Raw genomic sequence first — 13,740 nt, 5'->3', positions numbered from 1 at the left:
TCATGAAACCCACGAATTCATTCACTGATTCATCAACAAATATTTATTGAGGACCTCTGGTGCACAAGGCCTGTGTTCTGCACTGAGATATACTGGTGGCTGGGATTATATCATAGAGGGAGTCTGGTGAGGATGGCAGACATTGATCAAATGATCACAGAAATGAATGTGGCATTTGAAAGGTTGAGAAGTGCAATAATATGGAGTTTACATAACTCTAAGAAACAGAATCAGCATCAACAGGTTGAGGTGTTGGGAAGCCAAATTTGGGCATCGTAGAGGGAAGAACTCAAAAATAACCAAATATGAAAAGAAGCAGGAACATATGATCCATCACCAAGAGAAACACCAACTACGAGAAACAGATCCATAAATGACACAACTGATAGAATTAGTGGACAGAGTGTTAAAATAACTATCACTTCATATGTCCAAGAAGGTAAAAGAAAATGTGATCATGGTAAGGACGGACATGACAAGTTCAACCCAAGCTGAACTTCTAGACATGAAAAATAAATCTGGGTGGGCTTACTGCAGAAGAAAAGAAGTGAACTTGATGATATAATAACAAAAACAGTCTCGGTGCTCTGTGACATAACATCAAACATATGTTTAACTGGAATTCAAGACGAGGAGAAAGAGAGGGACAAAACGGTTTGAAGAAATAATAGTTAAGATTTTTCCAACTTTTGCTGAAACTTATAAATCCACAGATAAGATACAAACCCAAGAACAAGAAACATGAAGAAAACTACATTAGGCCATAGCATAATCACAATACTTAAAACCAACAATAAAGAAAAATCTTAAAAGAAGCCAGAGGAAAAAAAGACATGTTACATACAGAAGACTGATGATAAGAATGACAGCAGACTTTTCATCGTAAGCAATGCAAATGAGAAGATAGTGGAGTGGCATCTTTGTTAGGGAAAAAACTAGCAGCCTAAATGTCTACACATGGAGAGAATCTCTCTCAAAAATGAAAACAAAATAAGGACCTTTTCAGACACGTGCAAGCTGAGAGAAGTCATCACCAGCAAACCACTTGTACGATGAAATCTTCAAGTAGGTTTTTCAGGCAGAATGAAAATTACATCAAAAGACAATTTGGAGGCGTGGCTGGTGTCTCAGTTGGTTAAGCATCTGACTCTTGATCTCAGCTCAGCTCATGATTTCGGGGTCGTGAGTTCAATCCCCATCTTGGGCTCCATGCTGGGTGTGAAGCCTACTTAAAAAAAGAGAGAGAGAGAGAGAGAGAGAGAAAGAAAAGAAAAGAAAATTTGGATTTACATAAAGGAAGAGCCCCAGAAATAGTAAATAAATGGGTAAACATAAAAGTCTTATTAAATTATTTAAATCTCCTTAAAATGTAATTGATAGTTTAAAGTAAATGTATAGAAGTTAAAATGTATGACAACAATAGCACAAAGGCCAGGAGGGGAGAAACGGAAGGCTTGTGGTATAAGGTTCTCACACCATATGTGAAGTAGAACAATATTTCTTGGAGACAGACTGTGATAAGTTACATGTCTACACTATAAATCCTAACGCAACCACTAAAAGAACAAAGAAGTTCAGCTAATAAGTAAATAAAGGTGATAAAATGAAATCATAAAAAGAACACAAAAGAAAAAAGAGGAGGGGCAAAGGAACAAAGAACAGAAGGCACAAATACAAAACAAATAGCAAAATGGTAGTTTGAAATCTAACCGCATGAATAGGTACCCCAACCAAAAGGCAGAGATGGTCAGATTGGAGAAGAAAGCAAGACACAGCAGAATGCTCTCTACAAGGAATCCACGTTAAATGTGAAGAACATGGGATGCCTGGGTGGCTTGGTTGGTTAAGCGTCCAACTCTTGATCTTGGCTCCGGTCGTGACCTCGTGGTTTGTGAGTTTGAGCCCCGTGTCGGGCTCTGTGCTGGCTGCACAGGGATTCTGTCTCTCCCTCTCTCTGCCCCTCCCCCACTCATGTGTGCTCTCTCGCTCTCAAGATTAAATAAATAAATAAATAAATAAATAAATAAATAAATAAATAAAACAAATGGGTTAGGACACCTGGGTGGCTCAGTTGGTTGAACATCTGACTTGAGCTCAGGTCATGATCTTGCGTTTCATGAGTTTGAACCTTGCATTGGGCTCTCTGCTGTCAGCGCAGGGCCCACTTCAGATCTTCTCTCTCTCTCTCTCTCTCTCTCTCTCTCTCTGTGCCCCTCCCCCACTGGTGCTCTCTCTCCCTCTCTCAAAAATAAATAAACGTTAAGCATTCTTTAAAGAACAAATGGGTCAGAAGTAAAAGCATGGAAAAAGATATATCTTAGCAACGCTAAGCAAAAGAACGCGGGAGTTGCTATAAAATGTCAGACAAATTTTAGAGCAGGAATGTTACCAGGGGTAAAGGGAATTTCATCATAATAAAGGGGTAAATGCATAATCATAAATAGTGGCACAGCTAACAACAGAGCTTCAAAATACACAGAGCATCCTGCCATTATTGACAGACAACATAATTGGGTACATAGAAACCCCAAACATGTAGAGAAGAACTATTAGCATGAATAACTAATTTACCAAAGTCGCTGGCTATATAGTCAATAAAGGATCTCTTCCATTTTAGCCATTCTGGTGGGTGTGTAGCAATATCACATTGTAGTTTAATTTATATTTCCGGGACGACATCTTAATATACTTAGTGACTATTGCAATTTTCTTTTGTAATGTATCGGTACAAGTCTTTTGCTTATTTTTCTATTGGGTTGTCTGCCCGTTTCCTGTACTGATTTGTAGGAGTGCCTTATATATTCTGTATATGACTCCTTTGACAGCTTACCTATGACAAATACTCTCTTCCACTGTCTGTGGCTTGCCTTTTCACTTTTGTTCCAGTTGTAAATTTACTACCTTTGTGATTGCTTTGCTCTGCTTTGTGATTCTGCAACCGGACTCTGAAGATGGTATTTCTCCTTTGCCAGCTGGCTTAATGATATGGTTTGTCAGCAGGAGATACCGGAGGCTCACTGCAAGGCTGGAAGACGAAGAGTTGCTTTTTTTCTTCTGCTGTTACAGTTTTGCATGGAACGCCAAAGGGAGCAGCGTGCAGAGGCCCTGGCTTGTTTACCACAGTGACGAGTACTTTCCAGCCATTCCCTTCATTACTGCAGTAGCGGACAGGGTGTTCTCGAAGCAGCCATGCCTCACCACCCCACCCCCAGCCCCCCGCCTCCAGAGATCTGAATCTTAGCCTTACAGGGCTCTCCTTCTAAGTTTTGTGGGGTTTTTTTTTTTTTGAGGCTTTATTTTTAAATAATCTCTATACCCAGTGTAGGGCTTGAACCCACAACCCCAACACCGAGAGTCACACACTGGCCTGACTAGGCCAGCTTGGTGCCCCTAGGTTTTTAAGCTCCTTCCTTGTTCACTTTTCTGCAATTACCACCTTTATTATATCTTGGCACTTTTCTTTACCTTTTTAAACACTAAGTCACCTTCCTTTTCTTTATATTGTATTTCTTTATCTTAAATGTCCCTGCTCATATTATTGGTATAATTTCTGTCTCCTGACTGGGTTCTGACTTACACTCTCTTGATAGTGGCAGTTAGTGGAAAGAAAGTGCTAATTCTTAACATGCTTTGACAGCTTCGCTGAGAATCAATTGGTCCAATATGTGTTGGTCTGGTTCTGAGCTTTCTCTTTTGTTCCACTGATCTATATAGTTACCTTCACACCAGTACCACACTGTCTTGATTACTGTAGCTGTCTAATAAGGTCTTGAAATCAGGTAGTATAAGTTTTCCAATTTCGCTCTTTTCCCCTGTTGTTTTGGCTCTGCTAGGTCATTTGGATTTTCATGTAAATTTGAGAAATGGCTTGCTTGTTTCAATAAAAATGTCTTCTGGTATTTTAATTGGAATTGTGTTGAATCTCTGGGTCAGTCTAGGTTGAACTGACATCTTTTTTTTTTTTTTTTTTAAGTAGGCTCCACACCCGACATGGGGCTTGAACTTACGACCCGGTAATCGAGAGTCGCATGCTCTGCTGACTGAGCCAGCCAGGCGCACCAAACTGACATCTTAACACTATTGAGTCTTCTGATCCATGAACATTGTGTTAGTGTGCTCAGGCTGCCATAACAAAATACCACAGATGGGGTGGCTTAAACAACAGAAATTTATTTCTCACAGTTCTGGAGGCTGCAAAGCCCCAAATCAAGGTGCCGGCAAAGCAGGTTTCATTCTGAGGCTTCTTCTCTTAGCTTGTAAGCTGCTACGTCTCCCTGTGCTCACGTGACTTCTTTGTGTGCACACAGGAGAGAAGGCAAGAGGGAGACACAGAAAGAGAGCTCTCTGGTGTCTCTGCACATAGGGACACTAATCCTATCAGATCAGGTCTCCACCCTCTTGACCTCATTTAATTTTAGCTGCTTCCTAGGAGGCCCCACCCACAAATACAGCTACATTGAGAGTTAGGGCTTCAACACACGAATGGGGGGTGGGGGGTGAAGTACACAATTCAGTCCATAGCAAACATCATATGCCTTCCATAATTTAAGTCTTCTTTGATCTCAACCATTTAAAAATCTTTTCTGTGTGTTGCATGGTTTCATCAAATATACCTCCATATATTTAATATTTTAATGCTATTATTGGTGATGTTTTTAAGGATTTCAGTTTCCAGTTGTTTATTGCTAGTGTAGAGAAACAGAATTGATTTTTGGTCATAATAGGCCTTGTATCCTGAAACTTTTCTAAACACACTTCTCAGTTCTCATAGCTTTCCTTAGGATTTTCTACTTAAAAAAAAAACCATGTCATCCGTGAACAAAGATGGCTTTGTTTCTACTTTTCTGTTTACATGTTTTTCCTTTTGTTTGTTGGTTGGTTTTGCCTTATTGTGCCTGCTAGAATCTCCAGTTGTGATGTGGTGAGAGCATTCACTTGCCTTTTTTCCCCAGTCTTGGGGAAGAAGTATTCAAATTTCACCATTAAATATGATGTTAGCTATTGGGTTTTTCTTTCTTTTTTTTTTTTTTTAAAGATTTATTTATTTATTTAGAGACAGAGAGCAAGTGAGAGAGTGTGTGCGGGCAAGCTGGGGAGGTGCAGAGAGAGAGGGAGACAGAGAATCCCAAGCCAGCTCTGTGCCTCCAGTGAAGAGCCCAAGGCAGGGCTCCATCCCACACACCATGAGACCATGACCTGAGCAGAAATCAAGAGTCAGACGCTTAACCAACTAAGCCAGCCAGGTGCCCCAGCTGTAGGCTTTTCTTAGGTGACTTTGGTCAAGCTGAGGAAGTTTCCTTCTATTCATTTCCTCCTGAGAGTACCTATCATAAAGAGGGAAATTCTGTCAAATACATTTCTCTATTAAGATGACCATGTAGCTTTTTTTCTTCACTCTATTTGTAAAATTGATTATGCTGATTGATTTTTGAATATGAAACCAACCATGCTTTCCTGGAGTTAGCCCCACTAGGACATGAGGCATTATCTTTTTACATATTTCTGGATTTGATTTCTTAAAGTTTTGTTAAGAATTTTTGCATTTGTGTTCATGAGGAATGCTATTCTATGGTTTTCTTTCCTTATAATGTCTTTGGTTTGGGTATCAGGTAATACTGTCTTCATAAAGTGAGTTGTGAAGTCTTCTCTATTTTTGGAAAACATTTGTGTAAGATTGGTATTATTTCTTCCTTACTGTTTGATATAATTCACCAATGATGTCATGTGGGCCTTGAGGTTTTTTTTGTTTTTTTTTTTTAATGTTTATTTATTTATTTTGAGAGGGGAGGGGAAAGAGAATACCAATCAGGCCCCATGCTCAATGCAGAGCCTGATATGGGGCTTAATCTCATGACCATGAGATCACGACCTGAGGACCTGAGACGAAATCAAAAGTTGGATACTTAACTGACTGAGTGACCCAAGCACCCCCTTGAGTTTTCTTTATAAGAAGGCTTTTCAAATTATGAATTTAACTTCTTGAATAAAAATAAGGTTATTTGGGTTTTCTATTTCTTTTTGAGTCAGGTCTGGTAATTTGCCTCTGGGGATATTTGTAAATCTCTTAAGTTGTTGAATTCGCTGGCATAAAGTTGTTTATATTATTTCCTTAATATTTCTTTAATGTCTGCAGGCTATATAGTGGTATCTCCTCTTTTATTCTTGATATTGGTAATTTGGTTCTTCTTCATTTTTTTCTTGATCATCCTAACTATGGGTTTATCACTTTTATTCATTATTTTTTTTTAATTTTTTTTTAATGTTTATTTATTTTTGAGACAGAGGGAGACAGAGCATGAATGGGGGAGGGTCAGAGAGAGGGAGACACAGAGTCTGAAACAGGCTCCAGGCTCTGAGCTGGCAGCACAGACCCTGACGCGGGGCTCGAACTCACAGACCGCGAGATCATGACCTGAGCCGAAGTCGGACGCTTAACCAACTGGGTCACCACCCAGGTGCCCCTATTCATTATTTTTTAAAACAGCTTTTGTTTCCACTAATTCTCTCTACTGTTTGTTTTCTATTGCATTTATTTCTGCACTAATCTTTATAATCTCTTCCTTTTATTATTTTGAGTATATTTCACTTTTCTGTTTCTTCCTAAAGTGGAGACTTAAGTCATTCATTTTAAATCTTTCTACTTTTCTAATGTAAGCATTTAAAGCTCTAAATGTTTCTCTAAGCTTTGTTTTAGCTGCATCTCTGATAGTCTGATATGTTACTTTCATTATCACCCACTTCAAAATATTTGTGATTTCTTCTTTGACTCAAGGATTATATCGTTCGTTGTTGCTTAATTATCAGATATTAGGATGATATTTTATTTTATTTTACTTTATTTTAAGATTTTTCTTCTTTAAGTAATCTCAACACCTAACATGGGGCTTGAAGTCACAACACTGAGATCAAGAGTCACACGCTCCACGAATTGAGCCAGCCAGCCTCCCCTAGGGCGATATTTTAGATACTTCTTTATTATCGAAATCTATGTTAATCCTACTGTGCTCAGAGGACATATTCTATATTATGTCAATTCCTTTAGTTATTGATTCTTGTTTTATTGCTTAGTATATGGTCTATCTCTGTGAAGATCCCTGTGCAGTTGAAAAGAAGATCTGTTCTGCCATTGTTCAGGATAATGTTCTACAAATACCAATTCGGTTGATTTGGTTGCCAGTGTTCTTCAGATTTCTAGAGCCTTACTGATTTTCTGTGTTTTTTCTATCAACTACTGATCATTGCCATTCATCAGTTCTATAAGTTTTTGATTCATGTATTTCGGAACTCTGTTAACTAGATGCATTCAGATTTAGAGTTGTTAATGCCATCTGTATTTAAGCTATGTTTACCCCATATGGCTGAAACAAAAAACCAAAGACACCAGCCAAAAATACCTGTGACTGCTTTTTTTTCATAAATTCCAATTTTTAAATAAGTAGTAATAGAGATGAACAAAAACAGAAGAATAAAAATCAAGCACAGTGCTACCTCTAGAGAGATAAGCAGCATCGCCATTGTAGAATGCTTTCAAAAGCTTCCTATGCTTTTGCATGCTTTTTCCATGCATCTTTCAAAATGCTTTCCATGAATGTTGTAACATCCTTTTATAACCGAATAATCACAAACATTTTTATGTCATTATTATTATTCAACATTATTTTTAGTGGCCATGTAATATTCCATTGTATGAATAACCATAATAAAATTAACCTCACATCACATTTACATTTCTCTTTTTTAATTTTTAATCTTAGAGCTATCCATTCATTGGAATCTTCCTTTTCAACTTTTTCCCTGTGTTCTAGTACCTTTCCTCTCAGTTTAAGGTAAACCTTTCCTAATACAGTCCCCAGGTGGAGCCCTGTGGTCTGCCCCTGGAGCTATTCCTCCAAATAATCCGTTCCATGTTCTCCTGAAATGTTTGTTCAACACACTTTGCGTCCACCTAAGTGTACTATCATCTTTCCTCTCCAACACCATTCTAAATACGTTGTTGAGGGAAGCTAATTCATTTCCCTGATTTCTTGTTAAGGTTGAGCCCTTAGAGAGCCGTTTGTACACCACACTTCGTATTTGCAATGCACTCCATTGAAACCCCTCCTGGCTCCTCTGGGATCCCTTTCACCAGCTCCCCATGCCCACTGCCCATTCTGGGTACTTTGCTACTAACAGCTTCCACTGATGACTTTCAGAGAATTGACCTTGGGCACCAAAGCTGCTTCACTCTGGGAATTTCACACTTTCCCCTCAGCAGCCTATTCCCAATAACTGACTGGTTTGAGAGCATAAACACCTGGCAATTTTGATTCCAGGTGGTAAAGCTCTGAAGAGTAATCTGCGCTCCACAGCTCGGGCTGAGTCTGGGCTGGGAAATCTCACCTTTGCTTGGTTTCTTCTCTTCCCCATCCTGCCTCTCCCATTCCCCTACAGATTTCTTCTGACAGTGGACTTAAAATCACTGGCACCCGCATCTTTGACCCAGGCTCTTCTTTTGCTAGAACGTCACCTTAAGACAGCATCCAAACACCACCTGAGGCATCAATCAGAGGAGGCTTCTCCCCAACTCTCACCCACACGATCCAAAAACCCAAGGAAAGTGGTGTGTCTAACTTCAAAACAACCTGACATCTGAACATCTATGCTTGCACTAAAAGAATAATAGGTGTTTTTATTCACCTTACAAAAGACTTCACAATACGGTTCTAAATACAGGGAACTCCACTTGCGCGCTCAAAATAAAATTACAAAATGTTACCCAAAAACTTGACCCAGAGCAACTTTTCCAGAAATAATTATCCTATATAAAGCAGTGCCCTGTATAGCAGCCCAATAATTGAGGCTTTGAAATCCCTCTCGGCGGGGGGAAAGTGGCTTTCTCCAGGGGCTCCCTGGTAAGTTTCTGACTCTTCTCCCCCGCTCCCTCCCTCATCCCCTGCAGGGAGTTGCCATAGTGACCGTGGGACGTTGACCTCTGGAGTAGCTCAGACTCCGAAGAAAGGGTTTCCTCCGGCCTGCGGGGCCTGGAAGCGGGGAACCGAGATGCAAATGGTATTCTCCTTGGTCAATCGGGCAGATGGGCAGATATTCGACTAGTTTAGGCTCGGAGCCTTGAGCAAAGTACCCAAACAACTTCAGATGCGGGGGGAGCTGACACGGGGCTCCCCCTACTGCTCCCGAGTAGAAGCGTTAACAAAACACCTCGCCCTGAGCCCCATTCAGACAGACGCCCGCACGCAAAGAAAGGCCTTCCTCAGGGAGGCGGGTTCGGGCTGAATGGCTCTAATTAATTTATTATTGGAGTTCACGGATATAAAGAGAGGGTCACTACAAATGTAAATGACGCTGTTTTTATCCCAGGATCTAAGGCACTTAACCAAGGAAATGAAAGCTATCTCACATTTGTTTAATTAGCTCATTTGAATAGAAGAGAGGCCAGGGAGGGACAAAAGGCCTGAACTCAGGAACTTGCCCCGGCGAATCATTCCTCACCCCCTTCACTGGTAGGCCCCCCGCTGAGCTCCTTCCACAGTACTTTTTAAAAAAATGTTATTAATGTTTGCAATTATAAAAATAGTTGGTGCTCACCGTCACAAGTGAATACAAAATTTATTGTAAGTTACCGTCTCCCCTCCGATTGCAGTCAGTGGAGGTAATCAGTGTTAACATCCAGGAGTATATATAGTCTTCCATAGCTTTCTTTGGGATCACTTCAGCGTGCATAACCACTCCCCGTGATGGCCTCCCCCTCTGCCTACCTGCTGCTGCATTGCTCTCACTAAGGTGATCTCATGGCATCCTGGAGATTTCTCCACATCAACATATACGGATCTAATTAACTCTTCAGTGCCTCCATAATAGTCTATAAGTACTACAACTTATGTAATGATTGTTGATATAATTTTATCTAATTTTTCTCCATGTTTGCTACCCCATCTTTCAAGATTCACCTCCTTCCCTCACCGGGAAAGGGAAAATACCAAAGTGAACAAATAGGGGATTGGAGGTCATTGAGCTAATTGCATGAGAGTCTGCCCTCCGAGATAAAAAGTATAAAACAGGGGCGCCTGGGTAGCTCAGTTGGTTAAGCATCCGACTTGGGCTCGGGTCATGATCTTGCTGTTCGTGAGCCCAAGTCCCGCTTAGGGCTCCGTGAGGACAGGATGGAGCCTGCCTGGGATTCTTTCTCTCTCCCTCTCTCTCTCTTCCCCTTGCTCACTCGCGCCCTCTCTCTCTCAAGTAAATAAGTAAATAAATAAATAAATAAATAAATAAATAAATACAATAATTTCTCCAACATTCTGCTATTGATGGACAATTCTTTTTTTTTCTTTTACATAAATCAGTATCTATATTGCAACTGTTTTACGATCATGATCATGGCATTCAAAAAAAGACATGAGAAATTAATTCATGTAAATGATGCCTCTGTTTGATGGACAATTCTGATTATACACAGCTTTTGCTACTATAAATAGGGTCAATCTTTTGCGTGCATGTATATATATCTTATTGTATATATACATATTTATGTCTTATTATATGTTGTATATATCTTTTATTTCTTCACACTGATGCTATTATTTCTGTAAAATACATTCTCAAAATTGGAGCCAAATGATGTGCTCATTTTTACTTCTAAAAGTCACCTTGAGATTACTTTTTCAAAAAGGTTTAACAATTCACATTGCAGTCTGTTTACCCACGCACTTGACAACACAGAATGTTATCAATCTTTAATTTCTGCCAATCTGATGAGTGAAACTGGTACTAATTGTTGTTTTGTTTTGCGTTTCCCTGACTACAAATAGAGTTGCATGTCTTTTCATATGCTGGTGGATCATCTGTATTCTCTCATCTGTTGAATACCTGTTCATATCCTTTGTCCATTTTTTTTAAGTTTTGCCTTTTCCTTATCAGGTTATACTTTCACAATATTATTTATTGTCTGTCACAGGTATTATCATTGTTAGTTTTTTGACTCAGTAGGACTCCATCATTTCTGTCGATTTCACTTGTGAATACCAGCTTTCACTGTTTTTTCCAGGTTTAATGGACAAGGGTGAAGGTCTGGGGAAAATCACGCCATGACTATAGAACATAACAGAGAGGAGGTTCAAGTGATCCTTAATCAGGATGGCTGGGAAAACTAGGAGGATGGGAAAACCAAATTAACAGAATTTAGCATCTTATATCAGGCAGAGAGAGGTGAGTAGCTTTTCCAGAATTCAGTCAATCTCTTTGTTCTGCTTTTCTTTAAGATTTTATTTTTAAATAATCTCTGTACCCAGTGTGGGGCTCAAACTTACAACCCTGAGATCAAGAGTCGCATGTGCTACCAACTGAGCCAGGCGGGTGAGGTGCCCCTCTTTGTTCTGTTTTTAATTCCCTCTTGGAATAGAGTCCTTCTCCCACATCCTTTATCTAGCTCACTCCTACTCATTTCTCAAAACTCACCTCAAACATCACCTCCTCTGAAAAGCCTTCCTTGATCCACCCACCAGCTGACCTAGATGCCCCTCCTATGTGTAGTTCTATTCTAGCTCTTGTCACATCATATCATAACCCACTCATCAGCTTGTCAGTCCCCCGCCTCCAGACTGATAGTCTTAGAGCAGGACTCCCAGGGCTGCCTGGGGGCTCAGTGGGCTAAGCGTCTGACTCTTGACTTCGGCTCAGGTCATGATCTTGTAGTTTGTGAGTTTGAGACCACATTGGGCTCTACACTGACAGTGCAGAGCCTGCTTTGGATTCTCTGTTTTCCTCTCTCTCTCTGCCCCTTCCTTGCTCATGCTCTCTCTATGTGTCAAAAATAAATAAACATTAAGAAAAAAAAAAAATAGAGCAGGACTCCCTTTGGAGCACATGTCCATTCCCAGGGTCCAGCACCTTCGTGAGTTCTCGGTTTGTTCAGCTAGCTTGAACCAATTTGGCAAACTTTTCCTTGGCACCACAATGTCAGGTGCCGTGGGGGTGACGGAAGAATTATAACACATGACCCCTGATATCAGAGTGATTAAAATCTAGCTGAGGCATAATGACACGCTAAAATGGAGATAGTTGTGCCTGAGAGCAATTACACTTCAGGAGCATATCATGTAATTGAGAATACAAATGCGATAGAAGCCCTGGGTGAGGGCGTACGTGGAAGGCACGGAGGACGTGGAATTTGATCTGGACTGTGAGGGTGGGTAGGATTTGGGCGGGGAGTCAGAAGAAACCAGGGCAGCCACGTAGGGGCAGCAATGGGCAAAGGTGTGGGACTGGGAAAGAGCATGTGGTCCTCATGTGACAGCAGGGAGGTTCGAGTGACCGGAGCAGAGAGCTTTTGCAAGGAGGAGGAGGAAATCCGTGTTGGACAGCATCTGGCTTCGGCAAGGAATTTCTGGATTACTTAGGAATGTGCGTGCTGCCTCCCCAGATATTGTGGACTGATTATGGCACTCTGCCATATACTCTAAAGACAGGTTCACATGTCTCTATCACTAAGTTGTGAGCTCCTAGTCCGGAGTGTGGGTTGCAGAATAATGTCCTCCACACATACACACACATACACACACACACACACACACACACACAAAGATGTCCGTATCCGAATCTCCAGAACCTGTAACTATTCTGAATTATGTGGCAAAGGGGAATTAAGGCTGCTAGTCAGCTGACCTAAAACCAGATTATCCTGGATTATCTGGGTGGTCCAACATAATCACATGGGTCCTTACAAATGGAACAGAGAGGCAGAAGGGAGTTGGAGGGAGCTGTGACCGCTGGGGAAGGTCAGAGTGACACAATGTGAGGAGGATTCAGCTCACGGTTGCTGGCTGTGGAGTGAAGGAGGGAGTGAAGGAGGGAGCCAACAAGCCTAGGATCACGGGCAGGCTCTAAGTGCTGGAAAGGGCAAGGACACAGATTCTCCCTTAAAGCCTCCGGAGAGGGAAACAGCCGTGCAGGCATATTGATTTTACCCCAGGGAGACCCGTTTCAGACTTCTGATGTACAGGACTGTAAGATAATAAACATGTATTGTTTAAGCCACTAAGTTCGATGTACTTTGTTACAGCAGCAATAGGAAAACGGACACAGGACGGACCATGTCTCGGTCGAATTTGCGTCCACACATAACTCAGCTGCCTCTATTCCGGTGCTCAGTAAATGCTTCCTTAATGCAACTGCGTAAAGAACCACTGACTCAACATCCCTCCCCGAGAACATCAAGCAAACTCTACCAACATCCATGGGCGTAGAGCCACGTGCTTCGGGTCAGTTTGCTCTCGGCACAGATTTTGTTTTTGCTATTATAAAATAACATCAGAGCAAGTATCATCCTTCTGTTTTTGAAACAATTTGCTTAACCTAAGCAGATTTCCTGGGTCAAAGATGATGGACAATTTTTACGGCTCTTGACCCATTTAACCCAACTTACTTTCCAGAGAGTTAGAGCTAATCGGCGCCCTTGCTTGTAATCAAGCACCACCGTGTACCCACCACTGGGCCCAGCAGGGCCCTCAGGCACAGCCTCCTCCCTGCACATTAAAGTTTTTTCTGCTTTGATATCAGCTGTACAAGCTTTGGTCCCGGGACTCACTGGGGGCCTCCCACCCTGAGCAGACACCCTGGACATTTTGCTGTGGTGGCCTTCCTGGTGGCAAGAGCGACTTCTCCACAGCCGTGAGGAACATTCCTTAGGGATAATGCTGGTCTGGGAGGGAGCAACCTGACAGATCCCTAGTTTATTTTTAGTCA

At 41.3% G+C, this 13,740-nt stretch overlaps 1 long non-coding RNA gene across 1 annotated transcript; it reads left to right on the top strand.

Moving 5' to 3' along the window:
- Positions 1-8,969: 8,969 nt before the first annotated feature.
- On the top strand, positions 8,970-13,495 carry LOC122233730. Its single transcript, XR_006211420.1, has 3 exons — positions 8,970-9,048; positions 11,045-11,205; positions 13,058-13,495. It is a non-coding gene; the product is annotated as an uncharacterized LOC122233730 (long non-coding RNA).
- The last annotated feature ends 245 nt before the right edge of the window (positions 13,496-13,740 follow it).

The sequence above is a fragment of the Panthera tigris genome, chromosome E1 (genome assembly GCF_018350195.1).
Source record: "Panthera tigris isolate Pti1 chromosome E1, P.tigris_Pti1_mat1.1, whole genome shotgun sequence".
Classification (NCBI taxonomy): domain Eukaryota; kingdom Metazoa; phylum Chordata; class Mammalia; order Carnivora; family Felidae; genus Panthera; species Panthera tigris.
Note: the sequence above shows the minus strand (reverse complement) of the source record. Positions and strands in the feature narration are given on the sequence as shown.